Source organism: Osmerus mordax, chromosome 2 (assembly GCF_038355195.1).
Source record: "Osmerus mordax isolate fOsmMor3 chromosome 2, fOsmMor3.pri, whole genome shotgun sequence".
In the NCBI taxonomy this organism is placed as follows: Eukaryota; Metazoa; Chordata; class Actinopteri; order Osmeriformes; family Osmeridae; genus Osmerus; species Osmerus mordax.
Window position 1 is genome coordinate 21239384 of NC_090051.1, and position 18101 is coordinate 21257484.

Consider the following 18101-nt stretch of genomic DNA (forward strand, 5'->3'; position numbering starts at 1 on the left):
AACTGGACACTCTCCCGCACAGCCTCACCTGAGCCTTAGTTGGTTTCAGGGAGAGATGACTGGATTCCTCTCTCCTGCTGTAAATCACAGTGATAAAAGACTCCCTCAAAAAGCCATACTGTGTGAACTGTATCGTTGCCTGGCAATGGGATTTTCAGATAGTTTATTCATTAACTTCGTTCTCTTTGTGACTCATCTGCGTCCAGGGTAGGGTAAGGGAAGTGGGTGAGATATATTGTTTGCTGCTCAGGGGGATCACTGTAGGGAGAGCTAGAAGCTAAATATGAGGAAATAATTCCAACTGTCCTTACACAAACAAATATGAAACACATTCTCATATGAAATGTTCACACCCACCCATTCATACTACTGAAAACTTACATCCACATGTGGAAGTTTCGAAAGGTAAAAAAAAAAAGACAAAAAAAAATATATAAAAAGGTTTAGAAAGGTTATGCAAATATTTCACATATGATGTGAGTTTTCAGTAATATGCATGTGTGAACGTTTCATATGTGAATGTGTATGTTTCTTATGTGTTTGTGTAAGACAGTCAGAATTATTTCATCAACGGCCCCTCATAGCTGAACACTTTTTTCACGATGTGCAGTCCTCACAATCCTATTACTCCCCTTCACTTACGGCTAAGACCGTGTTGTAATGACCCACTTTGACCGAGAAAACGTCTGGTAATGTTGCCCTGAATGTGCAGAGCTGTGTTATTCTACCTGACGTGCCGGTTGGAGATGTTTTCAGGAGGAAGCCGCGAGGAATTCTAGTTCAACAAAGTTTCGTTCAACTTCGTTGAGGTAGTAGGCCTACGCTCGAAATGGCAATACAGGAGAGTTTTAAAAACACTTCATCCATTTCAGTGATGAGACAATCACAATGTTCAAATCGAAAGTTTTCACGTGAGTGTTTTTGCCTCCTTGTTAATGAAAAAAAAATAGACATACTCAGTCCAGCCCCCTTTGGCGGTACGAGCAATTTTATTTTTCATTATTTCACCATTAATGAGGTTACGTGATCAATAGTACATTATGATATCGCACAACCGGCCCATGTCGCTTCCCCCGCGTTTGCGTCCGAAATATATTTCCCGTTAATATAATTGTAATTTGAATGCCGATACTAACTTGGAGAGGGGGGGGGGGGGGGAGATTGCAGAGCGAATTGTTTAATCAATAGCAGCTTTGCCTGAACGGAGACAATAGCCACATTATGGCCAGCGATCTGTCCTAACCTGCAATCTCCCAGTGATGAACACAATAATCATGCCCATGTGACGGTTAAGTGGGGCATTCCTGGAGCGTGACAGCTGCCTGAACGCCATGATGGATGATATTGTTTTAAAAGAGAGAGAAAGAGAGAGAGGGAGAAAAAAAAGTGAAAATTGAAGGTTTTTTTCTTTTTCTGGGAGCTCTCTAAAAGTCACATTCCGAGGGGAATAAAGGAAGCTATTGTGGGCCATTAATCCACTCTTAAAAAGGTCTCTATTCTGGTGTGTTTGTGTGAAGGGAGGGTATCAGTGTGTGTGTGGGGGGGGAGCCATTGTTGTGTATGTTTGTTGGTCTATGTTGGAGGGATGGAGGGATGGAAGGCTATTAGGTTGTGTGGGTGTTTTTGTCTGTGTGTGTTTGTCCAAGGCATGCTAAAAGGCCTCCTTTAGCCAGACTATGTTCCTGTTGTGTGTCACATTAACTCCACTCTGGACACCTGGTCGCTAGGGAGACGAGCCAGTGACCCCAGTGGAGACTGATGCACAGAGAATGTGACTCCCACGTTCAAAGTCCTGCTTCTCTCTCTCTCCCCCTCCTGCCTCCCTTCTCTCCTCCTTTCTTCACCTTCACTCTCCCTTTCTTTGCCTCTCATTGTCGGCTCTCTCTTTTCCCCTCGCCCCCACCCACCTCCCTAATCTCTCCTATTTATCTATTTTCTTTCTGTTCCCTCCTCCTTGTATTCCCTTCCATTTCTACCTCTCTCCCCCTTCTCTCTCTCCCCCCTCTCTTTCTCCTCTCCCTCTCTCCTCTCTCTCTCTCCTCCCCCTCTCTCTCTTTCCCCCCTCTCTTTCTCCTCTCCCTCTCTTCTCTCTCTTTCCCCCTCTCTTTCTCTCCCCTCCTCTCCCCCTCCCTCTCTCTTGTGCTTCGCCTATTTTCTGCCCTCCCATTCACTCCATCTTCCTGCTGTAATCTTCCCCCAGATGCCTCTTTCTGGGGGGCTAACCAGACCCCCCACCCCCTTATCATGATCACTGATGAATGGTGAAAGTAGAGCAGTGGAGGCGGAGCCTCTAACCTGATGCCTCGTGTGTGGGAACTCCATTGTGGCCGGCGACTCGGAGCGAGAGGAGGCTAAGGTGACGGGCTCTCCTCCAGTACGCTCGATAAAGCAGCCCCTCTCATCTTTCTGCCCGCCTGAATGGCATCACTGTGCGGGGGAAAGAGAGTGTGAGATGTAGACGGAGTGAAAGAAAGAGAGAGAGAGAGAGAGGTGGATAGGAAAGGAGACGGAGGTGGAGACAGAGACGGGTGGAGGGAGGGAGGAAGAGGAGTTGAAGAGGAGGAAGGAAGACGAGTGGCTGCTCTCGGTGTATCCCAGTGCACACCTGTCTGACCAAACACACTAAGACAGTCTCTGCAAGTACGTTTTGTTTATTTTCTGATGAAAAAAAAAAAAAGGCTCCCAAACACCCATGCCTCATCAATTATTCATGTATAAGTCAATTAAGGCTGAATTATTAATTGTATAATTGTCAATATTTGGTAAACAATCTTCTGCTCTTTTAACAATTCCCCAAAGAGTCTGCACTCGGTCGTGGCTGAGAGACGTAAAGCTACCCCAACAGAAGGCATACACGTGTGTGTCTGTGTGTGTGTGTCTGTGTGTGTGTGTCTGTGTGTGTGTGTCATAGTTGTTGTTCTTTTTTGCGGCAAAACACTTAATGACTGACAATGACACGTTTTAAAGGGACATCCTCTCTCCAGACAGTGTGAAATGACACCAAAGCTGCACAAAAGTGTAGTGTTTCCCATGTACCATTGTTTGTGTGGTTTGGTAATGCTGTGTTTTGGTGCGCGTCCGGGTGGGACAGGACAATAGGAGGAGGTTGCAGGCTGTTTGGTGGTTTTCTTCGAGCCACAGCTGTTTGGAGTCTCACACAAGATGCCGAATGCAGCCTCCAGTGGGATTCTTAACTGGTTTGCTGTCACACACACTAGCTAATTTGCCCTTTCCTTTCAGATCGCTCAGAAGAACCTCACAGTTATTCGGTTTGTCCTCTCCTGTTTGTGTGGACTCTTGTGCTATGTCCTAGACCTGTCATGGCGTCCTGGGAGTTAGAGCCATGCAGATGGTAGGCCTGGGATCGTAGAAAAATCCCACTGTGCTTTACAACCTACATCAGGCAGGGATAAGAGCAGCTATTACAGGGAATAAATGGATTTACCAGCCAACTCTGTGTAAAAGTCACTTGGGTGACATCTCTGCTTGTGACAAGTGGATGACGAAGACTTTTTTTCCTTTTCTTGCTGCTGTATTTTTCCTCTCTTTTGCTCCTTTTCCATAATATATATTTTCTTATTCCCTTGATCCCCCCTCTGCCCTTCCCTCACTTCCTTTTCCAAGCCTCTCTCTCTCTTCTCTCTCTCTCACCTCTCTGTGTCTCTCTCTCTCACCTCTCTCTGTGTCTCTCTCTCAACTCTCTGTGTCTCTCTCTCTCCTCTCTCTGTCTCTCTCCTCTCTCTGTCTCTCTATCTCCTCTCTGTCTCTCTCTCTCACCTCTCTGTCTCTATCTCCTCTCTCTGTCTCTCTCTCCTCTCTCTGTCTCTCTCCTCTCTCTGTCTCTCTATCTCCTCTCTGTCTCTCTCTCTCACCTCTCTTTGTGTCTCTCTCTCTTTCAGTTGATCCATAAACTCCTTCTCCTTTTCTTTTTCTTTCAGACTTGCTTTTGTCTTGATTTGTTTGTGCTTTGAAGACCATAATCATTCTACATGCACACCCACGCACAGAGCTTAAGATTATACGACTCTGTGAAAGAAAAACAGCAAAATCATAATAATAATAATGGTGAAAGGATGATCACAATAATGATCCATCTCTCCCGTACTTACAGGGTTTGGCTAATTTATTTATTTCTGGATTTAGTGGTGGGTGTAGGATTTGGGAGTTGCGAGAAAACAAAATAAATCTCCAAAAGCATGGACATGTCATGTGTAGGCCTGTACAGTAACATGTTGACACATATAATCCACAAAATATGCACGCATATACACAGAGCTTTTCTTCTGTGGACAGGCAAGGAGACTTCTTTTTGGGGTTGGGTATTACTCACTGTTTATGAATGTTGACGGTTTGCTTCTGTGTGCGGTTTAGATGTCTTAAACAAGACTCAGTCTTCACATCAACTACAGATGTTGACGATGGTGTGCCTGTGTGTGTGTGGTTTGCAGTGAGCTGGTCTTTAAGTACCCTGCCCCCTCCCCACAAAGTCAAATAAACTATATCTCTCTCCTTCTCCCTCCCCTTCCTTTTTCCTCCCTCTTTGTCTCCTCCCTCTCTCTGAGTCTCTCTCAATCTCTCTGTGGCTGCCTTTCTTCTCTCTTCCTCTCTCCTCTCTTCTTCTCTTTTCTCTTCCTCTCTTCCTCTCTTCTCCTCCTCTCTCCTCTCTTCCTCTCCTCCTCTCCTCCTCTCTCCTCTCCTCCTCTCTTCCTCTCCTCTCTCCTGTCTTACTCTCTCCTCTTCTCCTCCTCTCTCCTGTCTTACTCTCTCCTCTTCTCCTCCTCTGTCCTCTCTTCCTCTCTTCCTCTCTCCCCTCCGTGACGTCTCTGTCTGGTTCCCAGACGTCTCGGCTCAGCCGTGATGGGAGCCGCTGATAGGGCAGAGCGGCGCGGCGCTGAGCTCTCCTCGGACTCCCACACTCCCCCACTTCAGAAAGGACCGAAGTCCGCTATCGGTGACTGAGGTGGCGGAGGGGTGGTGGGGTGGAGATGTCTGAAGTGGGCCCACTGAAGTGCTTCTGAGACCTCTCTGGCATGGGGGGGGGGGGGGGGGGGGGCGGGGGGATTGGATTTGAGCATTAAGTGAAAGGGCAAGGACATTAAAGGACTCCAAAATGAAGTGAGGTAGGAAGGAGAAGGGTTAGAGGAGGGGGTGGAAGGGTGGAGAAGAGAGTGTAAAGGAGGGAGGGAGACAGGAAGGAGAGTTAATATTTGTGTTGTTGTAAGGGAGTATTACGAGGTAGATTTTTATCAGGATTACTGAGCTCGGAACTTCAGCGTCAGGTGGCTGGCGACGGTTTGAAGTCAGCAGAGTAGAACCTGACTTCCAAGTCTGGAGTGCTAATGTTTCAGCTTCCCAATTTCCAGTCTGCATTAGCTTTCTGTTTCAGACAGATTTCTGTTAGATATTCACTGAACAAGTCAGCCTTTCAATCAGTATAAGAAGTAAGGCTGTGTGTGTGTGCATGAGTGTGTGTGTGAGAGAGAGATCCTCAGACCACCGTGGTGAATCACGTGTCATGTTAAACCTCAAATAGCATCTAAGACAGACAAGCATTGTGTGGAAAACGGTCCCTTCCAACTGCTGAACAGACACACTATCTGTGTATACACATTAATACACACTCTGTGTATACACACTCATGTACACACACACACACACTCACTCCTGGGGCCAATTAGTCAAGTTAAAATGTCTTCATTTTTCATTTGAGTGTTCAATGATCAGTGTAATTGGAATTAATAAGCCATTTTCATTTGTCTGGAGATGGGATTTTTTGGCACTTGTGTTGAGCGCCCTCACAGCCGGATCCAGCGGAGAAAACCACAAAACAAGGGTCTCATTAAACGGGTCAAGTAGAGTAGAAAACGCATTCCCTTATTAATCTACCGCAAACCGACCCAATGAAGATGTTTCTGCTTGGCAGCTTTTGCTTTCCATAACGTGACGGTATAGCCCAAACAGCCCAAAAGCTTTTGAGTGACAATTCGAGTCAGGGTGCGAGTTACAGGGAGGCTTGGGGGGGTCTGACTCCACTAATTAAGACTTGGACCCCCCAAAAGAGGTAAAAACAACAGGTGGGGGGGGGGGGGGGTCGATACACGCCCTGGAGAATAAGTTGACCCCCCCATTTGTCATTGCATAATTCGCATAAATCTGATTCGAGTCCCAGATTCGAGTTAGTTCCAGCAACCCTGTATGCCGTGGCAGGGCCTGATTGTGTGAGGGAGGATGGCTCTTATTGGAAATGAAATGCTGGATGTGGAAGTTTTTCAGTCGGTGGGTATTTGGCGTTCAGCGGTGAACGACGGCCGTCGCTGTGTTTACCACACCCCTGTGGACAGCCGAAATGTCTTGTTTTATCTCTCTCCCTCTCACTCACACACTCACACACTGACACACAAACACACACACCTGGTATGAAACTCGCTCTAACCCAAACAGACAAAGTCACACTGCCTGTCGTTTAGGCTCCGTTGTGCTGTCTTTGCTGCTTATATTAAAATATCCCCTCCTATCATTGTCAGAGCAGCTAACAGATGGCAGCCAGTCTGCTTGGCTCGCTCTAAGGTCAAACAGAAGCCTCTTCTCCTCGTACAAACTTTCTTCTTAAACCTGTAATACACCCATGACTTCCCAATGAATTTGCTGTGCCAGGATCTATTTTAAAGCAGTGAAATATTATTTTTTTCACCTCCTATCACCCCCCTCCCCACACCCCTTATTTGGGATCACTTTTATTTTCTCCTTGAGATTTCTCTGAAATACTTTATTAATATCCTCCCTTTGCAGGCTGAGAAATATTTCTGACCATCTGTTGCTCTGATCTCACGGATGACTGTAACTCTGTAATGTGCTCCAGAGCCTCAGCAAAAATAAACCTGTCGCCCCATGTCGAGAGGCGTAGCACAGTCAAGATGTTAGCTACGTGGACAGACATGAGTCAGGCAAGATTGACAGAGGCTTGCAATGCCATGTCACTGAAGGGTACGATATTTACTCAGAAGAAGTCAGGAAAACTCATTTGATTGGACAATTTTTGTCGTTGTAAAGCCTTAAGCCTTGGATGTTTCTAGGTACCTGTTTTCATCTCTGACACCGTGGAACCTCTTTAGCTGTTTGTTTCAGAACAAGGGCTCATCAGGTGTATGTGATATGGTTTAAGCTGCAGCTTGTAGAAGAACGTCCCTGAATGGCTCAGTAATGGTCTACTGTGGGCCGGAAGAGAGCAACTTGATGATAGCAAGTGTGAGTTCATTGCCAGGAACATACTGCATCTGAGACCTTCACACGTCGCTTCAAACACGGACCTGAGGAAGGCTGTGAGGACTTGGCTCAGGCCTCCTTGCCAGGAACTCCATGGCGACGAGAGAGTGGGTGGCTTCACTTCCATTGGCTGGTGGGGTGTCACACTTCCCACTCTTGCTCAGATCCTCTGAACTCCCTGCTCTCCTTTTCTATCTATCTATCTCTCTCTCTCTCTCTCTCTCTCTCTCTCTCTAGCTCTCTAGCTCTCTCAGCCCTTCTTTCTGTAGTCTCATTTTCTTTCTTTCTCGGCACCTGTTCCCTTCGGTATCACCAGCAAAGTCGGGCAATTTACCTCAGGTCATCAGCGCCCATCAGCCACTTCCTATGTGACTTTCCAACACACGGGCGGAATTATACGTTTGATATAAAAGCCATGCTCGAGGTCTGGGGTGCACAGAGAGCAAGCACAGGCTACTAGCTGACATTTACAAGACTTAAGATATCCCTGAGGTTAGAGAACATGCGCTGAGAGTAGCACGTAAAGCAGGAAACATCTGTCCCAACCATAAGGTAATACAGTTTCTCAGGTGTATGACTATATCCAAAGTGAGCCAATATGGACACGGTTACTAATCGCTAAGTAGGCGCTAACCCCACACTCAGTGTAGTGCCCATGAGCGGCTGAAAACTCAGGTAAATCCAAAACATAGTGTGGTGGAATTTTCACCCGGAGTTTCTCTCTTTAGATACGCACAGTCTTGTTTTTCACTGTTCACCCTGCTTGGCGTTGATATGTGCCCATCTTGGCTCAAGATACGACTGTTACCGCTTGGGTTTATTACCGCTACTTCTACCCACAGAGAACGGGTTTTCCAGCAAATACCTTTAACCAGATCAGTCATGGTTTGGTATCTGAGTGTGAATACATCTGCTTCCTCAAGCTGTATCTGCGGTGATTCAGAGGAGCTGGGATAACAGCGCTCACCAGGGGAGTCAATGACTTCCTTGATGCGAAAGCTGTCCCGATGCTAGCTCCGTCTCGTCGTAGCTTGCAAATGGAGGGGCTGCGGTCCACAGGCTTCAGAATCTCACGACAGACTGAGGTAAACAAACTCAAACTTGCTTTCTCTGAGATACATGCTTTTCCTTTCTCTCGCTCTCTCTCGCTCTCTGGGGTGTCTGGTTCAAGTCTGCGACATGAGTATTGGGCTGCAAGATGACAGGAATGTATCCAACAGTGAAGTTATCTTTCATTCCTCCTCTCCCTGCTCTATTATTTGCAAAATTCTGTCAGGCTGTCTAGTCAAACCACTAAGGCCCGTTCCAGGAATGAAAATCCACGCTATTAAGTACCAATAGATTGAACCATAGACAAATACATTTGTCTATGTTTCATATTCTTTCTTTGTCCCTGAAAGCAATGGTAATAATGAAATGACCTTGTAGCTCAGCCAAGATAAGAAGGTTGGCTCCACAAGCAGGCCAATGCATTTACAGCGAGCTTTTGAAAACGATCCCTCTCAAACTTACCAATAAATGCCACAGCTCTGTTTCAAGCCCAGCCATTGCCTAATCAATGACTTTGTTCTCAAACAAGTTAACTAGAGGAAAAGATTCTGAGATTTCAATCTAACATTGTATAATATGAGTCTTGGGTCTTGGCTACCCCCCTGTACTGTGACTCTGTGTGTTCCAGAAAACACACAATTGTTGCAAAGACACGTGGGAGACCTGAGAGTCTCTCGCCCCTCTCACCTGTTAAACTCTCCTCCAAATGTCAGTGCTGATCTGGGGCCTGGTGACAGGTGTGAACACTATGAAAGCACGCCGGTCATAAATATAAATGACTGCATGAATAAATGATGATTCCTTATTTCAACAGCTCATTATACATGCAAATAGTCACGATAGAGGAAACATAGACACCAAGCATTAGATGTGGATTGTAATTGTTACAAGGTTTCCTGAACCAGAATCATTCATATTAATTGGGTTCATTGATGTATTCCCACCTCAATCCCATTGGTGACCCTGGATCTGAATTTGTTTGATTAATCTTGACGTTCATCTGCGAAGTTGATGGTTAATCCTTTGCAGGGGGGTTGAAGACATCAGGGATTGACTATTCATTGGACTATTCATTTTTTGAGTTTTTAGTAAAAGTGTAGCTTCTACCACCCTTAACTAAACGAGACCTTGTTGTGCTATAATGCAAGCTTTACAGCTTGCATGCTAATACAGGGTTTGTCTCGTTAGAAGTAACGAAGGTCAGAGTTAGTAGATACAGCATGCTGCTGGAACAGCTTCCACTTTGCTCACAGCCTAATCTGTGCAATTTAGGTTGTAGTGGTACATGTAATTCTAATTGAAAAATATAGTAGATGGCTGTGTTCAAAGTTAAGATTTGTCTCAGGAGGCATCAGTGGCAGAACAAGCAGGGTGTTTTTGAATAACGACACAACACTTAGATCTGCAGCTGTACAGTCATTACTGCATGTACTGCTGTATGCAAAGTCTAAAACTGTTATATTAACAACAATAATATTGAGCTTCAATCAGTGACCAAAGCTAACCAACATTTGAAGTTGAACATCTATCCCCCTATTAAAAGTTCACTCTTTGGTCTTGATCTAACTGAGTGCTAATGAGCAAACATCCTAATGCAACCAATTAGCCATCAGCAGCAGCACCTTTCTACGTGTTTTCCCAGTTTTCCAGTATGTGAGACATTGATAATTAGAGTTTGCACTGATTTTCTGTGCGGTCTTCTCAAGTCTTCAGAACCAACCAGAAGTCAGACTGTACCTGCTGACATCCTCCATTTCCACATTTCCGTAATGTGGAAATGTGTCAGGAAAAGAGCAAACAAAGAACTCTTAGATCTTTGAAAAAATTGTTAATTTTAAGCAAAAGGCACAATCTGGCTCTAGCAAATCTTTTAATAAAAGTTTAGCAAGGATTGTAGGAATCAATTAACAGGGTAACAGCAGTAATACAGATGAGCTTGTTTGTTTGGACATCAAATTCCAGTGATTACCACCGGCAAATGATCTCATTTGTGGAAGAACCGGATTGATCGCTTAATCACTTTTCTGCTCTACCATTTTTTGGTATTCCATACCATACTGGGTCCAGCCTAGGATGGAGGGTGGGAGGGGGGGCGCAGCATCGTTTATTCTGTCCTCCCCACTATTGATTTGGTTTCTCTTTTCATTTGTCCTCAACCCAAAGCCATTATTACTTTAACGGCTGTTTTTACGAGCCTCCATCGGCTGGCTCCCAATTACGCCCTGTACCCCATTAAGAGCTCTCCAGAACTGACAGAAGTGCTGTGCCACACAGCTGTGGGCTGGTGAGCTATTGTCTCTGTGCGCACACCTTCGCCCCTATCAAATATTAACACCTGCCAGGGCTCTTCTGCCCCACTTCCAACTCCTTTGAGGTCCACTTAAAAATCTTCACCGCATCAGTTTTTTGTGTGTGTTTTCCTTATCCGAACACCCCCCCCCCCTGCATCGGCCAACCTGCCAACCTCACGGCCTGGCCTTTCAGAGTTTGCGTCTTCACACCTCGCTTCAAATATTCACGTGTCAGGTTGTGTTACCAAGTTCTGAAAGTTGTGGTTGGACTGTGGCCCGAGATGATAAGGGAATTAATCTTCTTAAGATGCCATAATCAAGCGGAGCTGGTTCATGCAGGAGACTCCGAGACCTAGCGTGTCACTAGGAACTCGCCATATCACGCGTCAGGGCACACCTTCCTAACAGGGCGGGGTATATAGCAGGGATCCCGGCACTTGCATTGCTAGTGCGACACAGACGCTCTCGGTCTTCCTGCGGCCTCCGCCTCCCCGGCCTCCACCCTTTGTCTGTGTTTTCTTTCGTAGGGGGAATGCGTTCGCTGCTCTCTGCTCGGATGTCGAGACGCCGTCTCCTGAGACGCCGTCTCGACATCCGCAGTTGGGTGCGGCAGGGAGCTGCTGGGAGCACAATCATATGCCAAATTCAAGTATTACAATCATGTATTGTAGCCTATCGTGTGCAATAAAGTATCAAGTAAATACTACTACTGAGTCCTCCTGCCTGAACCACCGTATTGCTGTATGAGAAGGTAAGACACTGTCACTGAAACCAGCGGCATGTACTTCCTGGAATAGGGTGAGCAGTTTACTTTTTGAAGTTGAAGCACGTATGTAAACATATTGTTATGGCAATTCGCAGTACTTGTACTTGGCATGAAAGGGTCTACTTCTTTGTGAAATCAGGTGTGAATGAAACACTGAACCTTATTGTTTTACATGGAATCAGAGCTGCAGTGGAGACGAGGTGTAAAATAGTTATACTAGAATGGGGACCAAGTCCTTTGGATGAAAACGATGCTATGTGCATTTAGTTCCAAGAAATAAAGACTTATATTTTTCCCTTCCCTTATCCCACTTAATGTCAAAGCATGTAGTTATTTCCATATTCTTAGTCTGAGTCTTCCTCACATTCAGTTTTTCAATATTTCTCACCACCCCCACCCCTCAAGTAAAGGCCATTCCAAACCCCTGCTACTCTCACAGTTTTGCAAGCGTTTCTATCGAGTTAATCTCGGCTTTTTGGAACTTTCCTAAACAAAATATTTTGATGACGATACAGTACACATCTTATTAAGATGATCATTAGAACGGCTCACTTAAAAACCCTCTCCTGGGAGCCGTCGGCTGTGAAGACCATCTTTTACACAACACCAAGGATGGGCTCTCAAATGTCCTCACAGCATGCGAGCTGTCTGGAGTTCCCAACGCTAAATGAATGATCACTTCCCCCGACTTCTGAAGCAAATGTTTTTGGCTAATGTGACGGATGTGCAGCGGGATATGCAAATTAATCCTCGGGCCGCAGTCGTCTAGATGTTGTTTTGATCTGGAATCAGACGACAACATCAACAACACAGAGGTAAGGGAATTGTTGTTGGTTGATGTTGCTAAAAGATGTAAGTGCCTACACTGCATCAAAATGGCCGCCTTGAGGAGAGATGCAGTCCTTCCTTTTTACCAAGTTTAAAAATAGGAATACAATATTGTGGCTATACACAAATGGCAAGCAATTAGCAGAAACTGTCATGAATAGACATGGATGTGTGTTTCAGTGCAGTGTGCCTAGTTTGAATCCCAGCTCCTCTCTCCTATGCACTCCTGTGTACATCTGAGCTGAATGGAGCCGACCTGGAACCTTGCCCAGGAAGACAGTGTCTCATCTCCAACACACACACATGCACGCACACGCACACACACGTCCACATTAACACCCCACCCCCATGTGTCCCACGGGCCCCATGCAGGGCTGGCATGAACAGCACCCAGGTTACTGCCAGTCACACCGCTGGCTCAGCCTGGCTCCTCTTCTGTCCCCTCTGTCACCGAGCCTGACGTCTTGGGCGGATGCCAGTCTAAACCCGTGTCCCTGTCTGTGTGGGTGGGAGAGGGAGAGAGAGAGGCGGAAGGATGGGTTGGGGGGGGATAGAGGGGTGAAAGAGGAGGGACCTTTAAGACCTACTCCCTCCCTCCCTTTCCCCCTTCCTCCGCCCACGGGAGGGATTCTGATTCCGGGCCGACGCTGAGAGTATCTGGTTGTCATGGCGACGCGGCTCGCCGGTAATTCCGTCTCTTGCTCGAGCCTCCCTGAGTGAGACAAAACTGTCAGACGGTGGCCAGGGGACGGCGGGGCGGGAGGGGTGTGGACGCCAGCCCGTCCCACCGCGCTACACCCCGCACTGCAACGGCTTTACATCCTTCACGGTTACAGTAGCATAGCGTGGCACTGAATAGCATAGAATGGAACCTGAATAGCATAACATTAAATATTCCCTCCTGTGTTTAAAAAACTCAAATCTAGATGTGTCGGTGCAGAAGAACTCCTCAGTGATTGGCTTTTCCCCCCATTCCCGCTCTGTATCATATCTGTGCGACAGTTTAAAAGAAACCCGGGGCCGGCCGGATCAGATAAGTGTTTTGGTGTTGGCTAACAGGGGCGGCTGGCGGATTATCCTCCTAAGTTATGTGTTCCAGACCTCCCGTCAGCCTACCCAGGGTGCCCCTGGTGCCACTTAAGAATCATGGGAAAAGAATGTTCTGGGCTGGTTTCTCTGCTGATCATATCGGACACGGGGAGGAAATGGAGGACCCCGGGAGAGGGGCAGGTCTGGGCAGAGCACAGTGTTCTGGAGGGAGAGAGACTAAGGGGACAGGACACAGAGAGAGGGAGAGAGGGAGAGACGGAGAGACAGACACAGACTTCTAAGATACCTTTACTGGGCAGTTATAACTGCCAGCCAACCAAGCAGTTTCACCACACCAAACATTTCTTATTAAGACAAAAACATTTCACTTGCAAAATCCACACACTGTTATTTCCCATCAAACCCAGAATCACAGAGAGAGAGACAGAGAGAGAGACAGAGAGAGAGACACAGAGACAGAGAGAGACACAGAGAGAGTGAGCGAGTGGATGACTGGGCAGGAGGGTGGGGATAGATAGGGGCGATGTGAGAGGTGTGGGGTGGCGGATGAGGGGGCAGGAGGGAGGAGAGGAGAAGGTGGATGATAAGGACCTCCAGAAGCGGATGTGTTTGGGTGGGGAGTGACATGAGGGGGTTGGAGGGTGCGGCGACCGGGGGGCGGTGAGGGGGGGGGGGATTCATCATACCCGGTCAAAGGGGCCGATCCATGGGTCTCTGGAGAGAGGGATGGAGGGAAAGAGGGAGGAGAAGAGGTCCGTAGAGGCACAGATGGTTAATGACATAGCAGGGCTTTCTTTGGTTTTTGCCCGGGGACACATTGTCCTTATCAGGACAGCCTTGCCCACAACATCCTGGAGAGAGGGAGAGAGAGAGGGAGAGTGCTGTGCCAATATAGACATGACATAATCAGTGTGATTTATCATTATAATCATTTTGACCAATGCCAGTGCCTGAAGGCCTACATTCATCCTTGTGATACCATCTCCTACACCAATCTACTTCTGATGCCTCATGTGAACCAGGGGTTCAAATGAGTCGCTTTTATCAAATCTAGCAAATATTTGCCTAAAAGCAGATTTAGAGCGTAAACAGATCTTCTGAGGGGTCATCAGTGACGATCGGCACACAGCACTCGCCGCTTAGCTTCTGCTAAGGCTATGGGGTTATCCTGAAATCCATACTGATCCACCAGTGCTATCTGGATAGGTGGGTTCCACCCAACACACATGCTTAAGAGATCTCATTCTCAGTGGGATTCATCGAGATAAAGGAAAACTAATATGGTACCAAAGAAGACAAACAAACGTACTCAGTGATTCTCTGTATGGAGCTTGCGTTGAGACAGCTTCACCCTCCTGGCAGATAGCATCTCTGTAACACTTTCAGACCAAAAACGGATCTGTTCACTTTGGCCTCTAATCAGTTCAGTCATCCCCATCCATCACTGCCACTGATATTTTCTGTTTTTTCTTGCCTTAAGTAAAGTGTCTTGGGTCTCTGTTACGTCTGGCTCAGAGATGTAAAGACAAAAGGAGGAGTAGGCACCACTAGAACGGTTAGCAATGTTTAATTGGCAACCATGTAACGGACAAACTCCCAAACCTGGCAGGCAGCTCAGGTCGATCTCCCACACCCATCCCTGGAACAGGCACATGAAGCCTCAAGACACGCCGGGTCCAGGTGGGTCCAATTATCCCTGACGAGCCACCAACATCACGCCCACCAGTCCTGGGCAGCATGGTCGCACAGGGGAGGGGAGGGACGTTGTTACATTATTATCAGCCTTGTAGGAGGAAGATGAACCTTGCTTACTTGTCCTGTCTAGGTGTGTGTGTGTGTGTGTGGTTATGTCTGTCTAGCTTTGCGAGAGCTAGACAGACATAGACCGAGCTTTGATTTATTTGTGCATGCATAAAGTATTTAGGTGTGTGTGTACCTGGTCTGTTTCCTTCTGTCCCCTGGGTTAAACCGCCGTGCAGCTCCTTAATATCGCCACCAGGTCATTGAAGGAACCTAGCAGCTGCAAATATTACACCTGACCGTTCTAGTCAGAAACTACTCCCTGCTGTGGTGTGTTTGTTTGCAGGACGGTGGGAAAGGAAGACGGTGGCAGCGAGAGCGTTGTGTTGCTTGGTTTTTCGAAACGCCAGCAGTCTCCATCCGAATAGAATTAGACTCACAGTCACAGACAGCTGAAGAGGTCGTTTTCTCCCCTAAAAATCGATCACACGTTCCTTCCGTTTACCAAGCAGGCCTGCAAAGGAAAAAAGGCTCTAACTCGCAAACACCTTCTCAGGGTGTTTACATTCAGCAGCACACGTCTGTTCAAACACAGCCCATGACAAGTGAATGGGGGGTCAGATGGCTGAGCGGTTAGGGAAACGGGCTAATAATCAGAAGGTTGCCGGTTCGATTCCTGGCCAGTCAAATTACGTTGTGTCCTTGGGCAAGGCACTTCACCCTACTTCCTCGGGGGATTGTCCCTGTACTTACTTTAAGTCGCTCTGGATAAGAGCGTCTGCTAAATGTAATGTAAATGAATGCTACCAAACGTGCCACATTAGCGGCGTTTAACATTTCATCCAACTATCAGCTAACAGGTGGACAGGCTCTTGTGCTGGCTAGCTAGCGACAGAAGCTAATCGAATCGAGGGGTGTGTCACGCTAATTCCCTCCTCACAGCTAGCGCCCGCAGCCAGGTGTGTGTGGGGCTGGCGTCACAGTGGGTTGCCAGGTTTAAATACAGATGGCGCAGTGCTCAATCCCCCTGTCGTCCCCCTACAGCATGCTTGAGAGGAGTGTTTACACGGCCAGGCTAGGCTCCAGACGCCAGCGCAGGGATTAAAGATGCCCTTTCACCCCTGGAGGAAACCGCACGCCTGTAGCTAGCTCACTCTCTCTTTCCTCTTGAATCCTTTTCTTTATCTATTCACTCAATTTCCTCTCTCTTTGTCATTCCTTCTCTTATATTTATTCCGTCTATATCTCTCTGAATACTACTTTCTTTCAATTTCTGTGCCTGCTCTCTATCATCTTATTTTCTTCCTATTTCTTCTTCTCATCCCAGCTCTTGCTCCCTGTTGCCTTCTCTCCTCCGGTTGCACCTCCAATGATCCTTTCTTCTCTTCCTCTCTCTCACATTTTCACCTCATTTGAGCTGCCTTACTGTAATCTCTATGAAGAGACCATCTCTGTCCTCTCTCTCTCTCTCTCTCTCTCTCTCTCTCTCTCTCTCCCTCTTTCTCCCTCTCTCGGTTTCTCTCTTTCTCCCTCTCTCTTTCTACCTCTCTCGGTCTCTCTCTTTCTCCCTCTCTCGGTCTCTCTCACTCCCTCTGTGTCTTCCTCTGTCTCTCTCCCTCTCTCTGTCCCTCTTTCTCTCTCTCTCTCTCATCTTCTTTTTCAATGTGTCTCTTTTTTGTTCTTCCTCTCACAATTATTGACCTCCATCTTGTCACGTGTCCAGGTCTTGTCTGTCCCTCTTTCCCCCCTTTCTTACATGGAGTCTCGTCAGTGGAAGAAGGGAGGATGATAACAGTCTTGTTATGTGCTATGCTGCCTCCACTCCTATCCACATTGAGCCCATTGATTTTGGACTTAGAGAAATGTCAAACGTGTGATGTTATCAAATCAAACATCACGAGAGAAATGTCACTTATGAGAATAGGCCAGATGTTTTCTCTCCCTCTAATCTCTCAATAGATTTGGCCGCGATTTCTCACTGTAACCTTTTCTTTCTACTCCGCAGAGAGAGAGAGAGAGAGATAGAGAGCATATTGTCAGGGAGATAATATGGCATTACATGGATCTAGTGCTGAAACATATGAAAGGTAGTGTATGATTGTTGTTGCCATTTGGGTTTCAGTGTGTACTCTGGATGAGTTATGACTGTACGTGTGGTGTTCCAGGTCAGACGTGATTGGCTGAGACTGACTGAACTGCAATCAAGCAGGACAATGGAGGAATTAAAGTGAAGCAGGAAAGACGACGCAAACAGTGAACTGACTTGATTGAGGCTTTTGTCTTCTCTGCCACACACGCAGGGACACACACACACACACACATACTGTACACACTCTCTCTCTTTATCACACGCTCGCACACACATTCTTTATGTAGATGAGCTCAGCTCTGCACCCTCATTTAGACTGTGACAAGGTGATAATTAAAGTCACAGGCTTAGCTCTCCCAGCATCTGTGGTATGTGTGTGCGCGTGTGTGTACGTGTGTCTGCGTGTGTCTGCGTGTGTCTGCGTGTGTGTGTGTCTGTGGCTATGGCTGAGGAAAGCGTGTGATGCATATGTTCCGCCTGTGTTGAAGAAACGATGGGACGCACACCTCAACATCTGAAGAAGGCCAACTCTCTCCTTCTCTCTCACGGATCCTGAAGTCACACGTTTACAAAGTACATACTTAGACACATACACACACACACACACTGCTAAAGTCACCCGTTTACTCGAGGAGACAGGAGAGAGACAAGGATGTGAAAGATGAAGGCCGAGGAGCAAGTACACGAGACGCACAGGGCCACGTCATAGAAACACGGTTTATGTTTCGTCTTTTCCCCGAGAACATTTTTAGACACAAACCCCACAACACACACAAGCGAACTTGGGACTTCCACACACAGCCAGCGTGGCCTCTCCCAGACAGGCCCTCTGAGCAACCACGCAGAGAAAGGCAAACAGACGTGTCCCAGAGAGAAAATAGGAGAAGAGAGGACAGGCATGAGAGACAGACCGACTACTCCCTGCATCTCAGAAGAAAAATACATCAAATAAACCACAAGTGTCGGACCGGCTGCGTACTCTGTATATTATTGTCGGCCATTAAAACAATCATGTCGGCAGAAG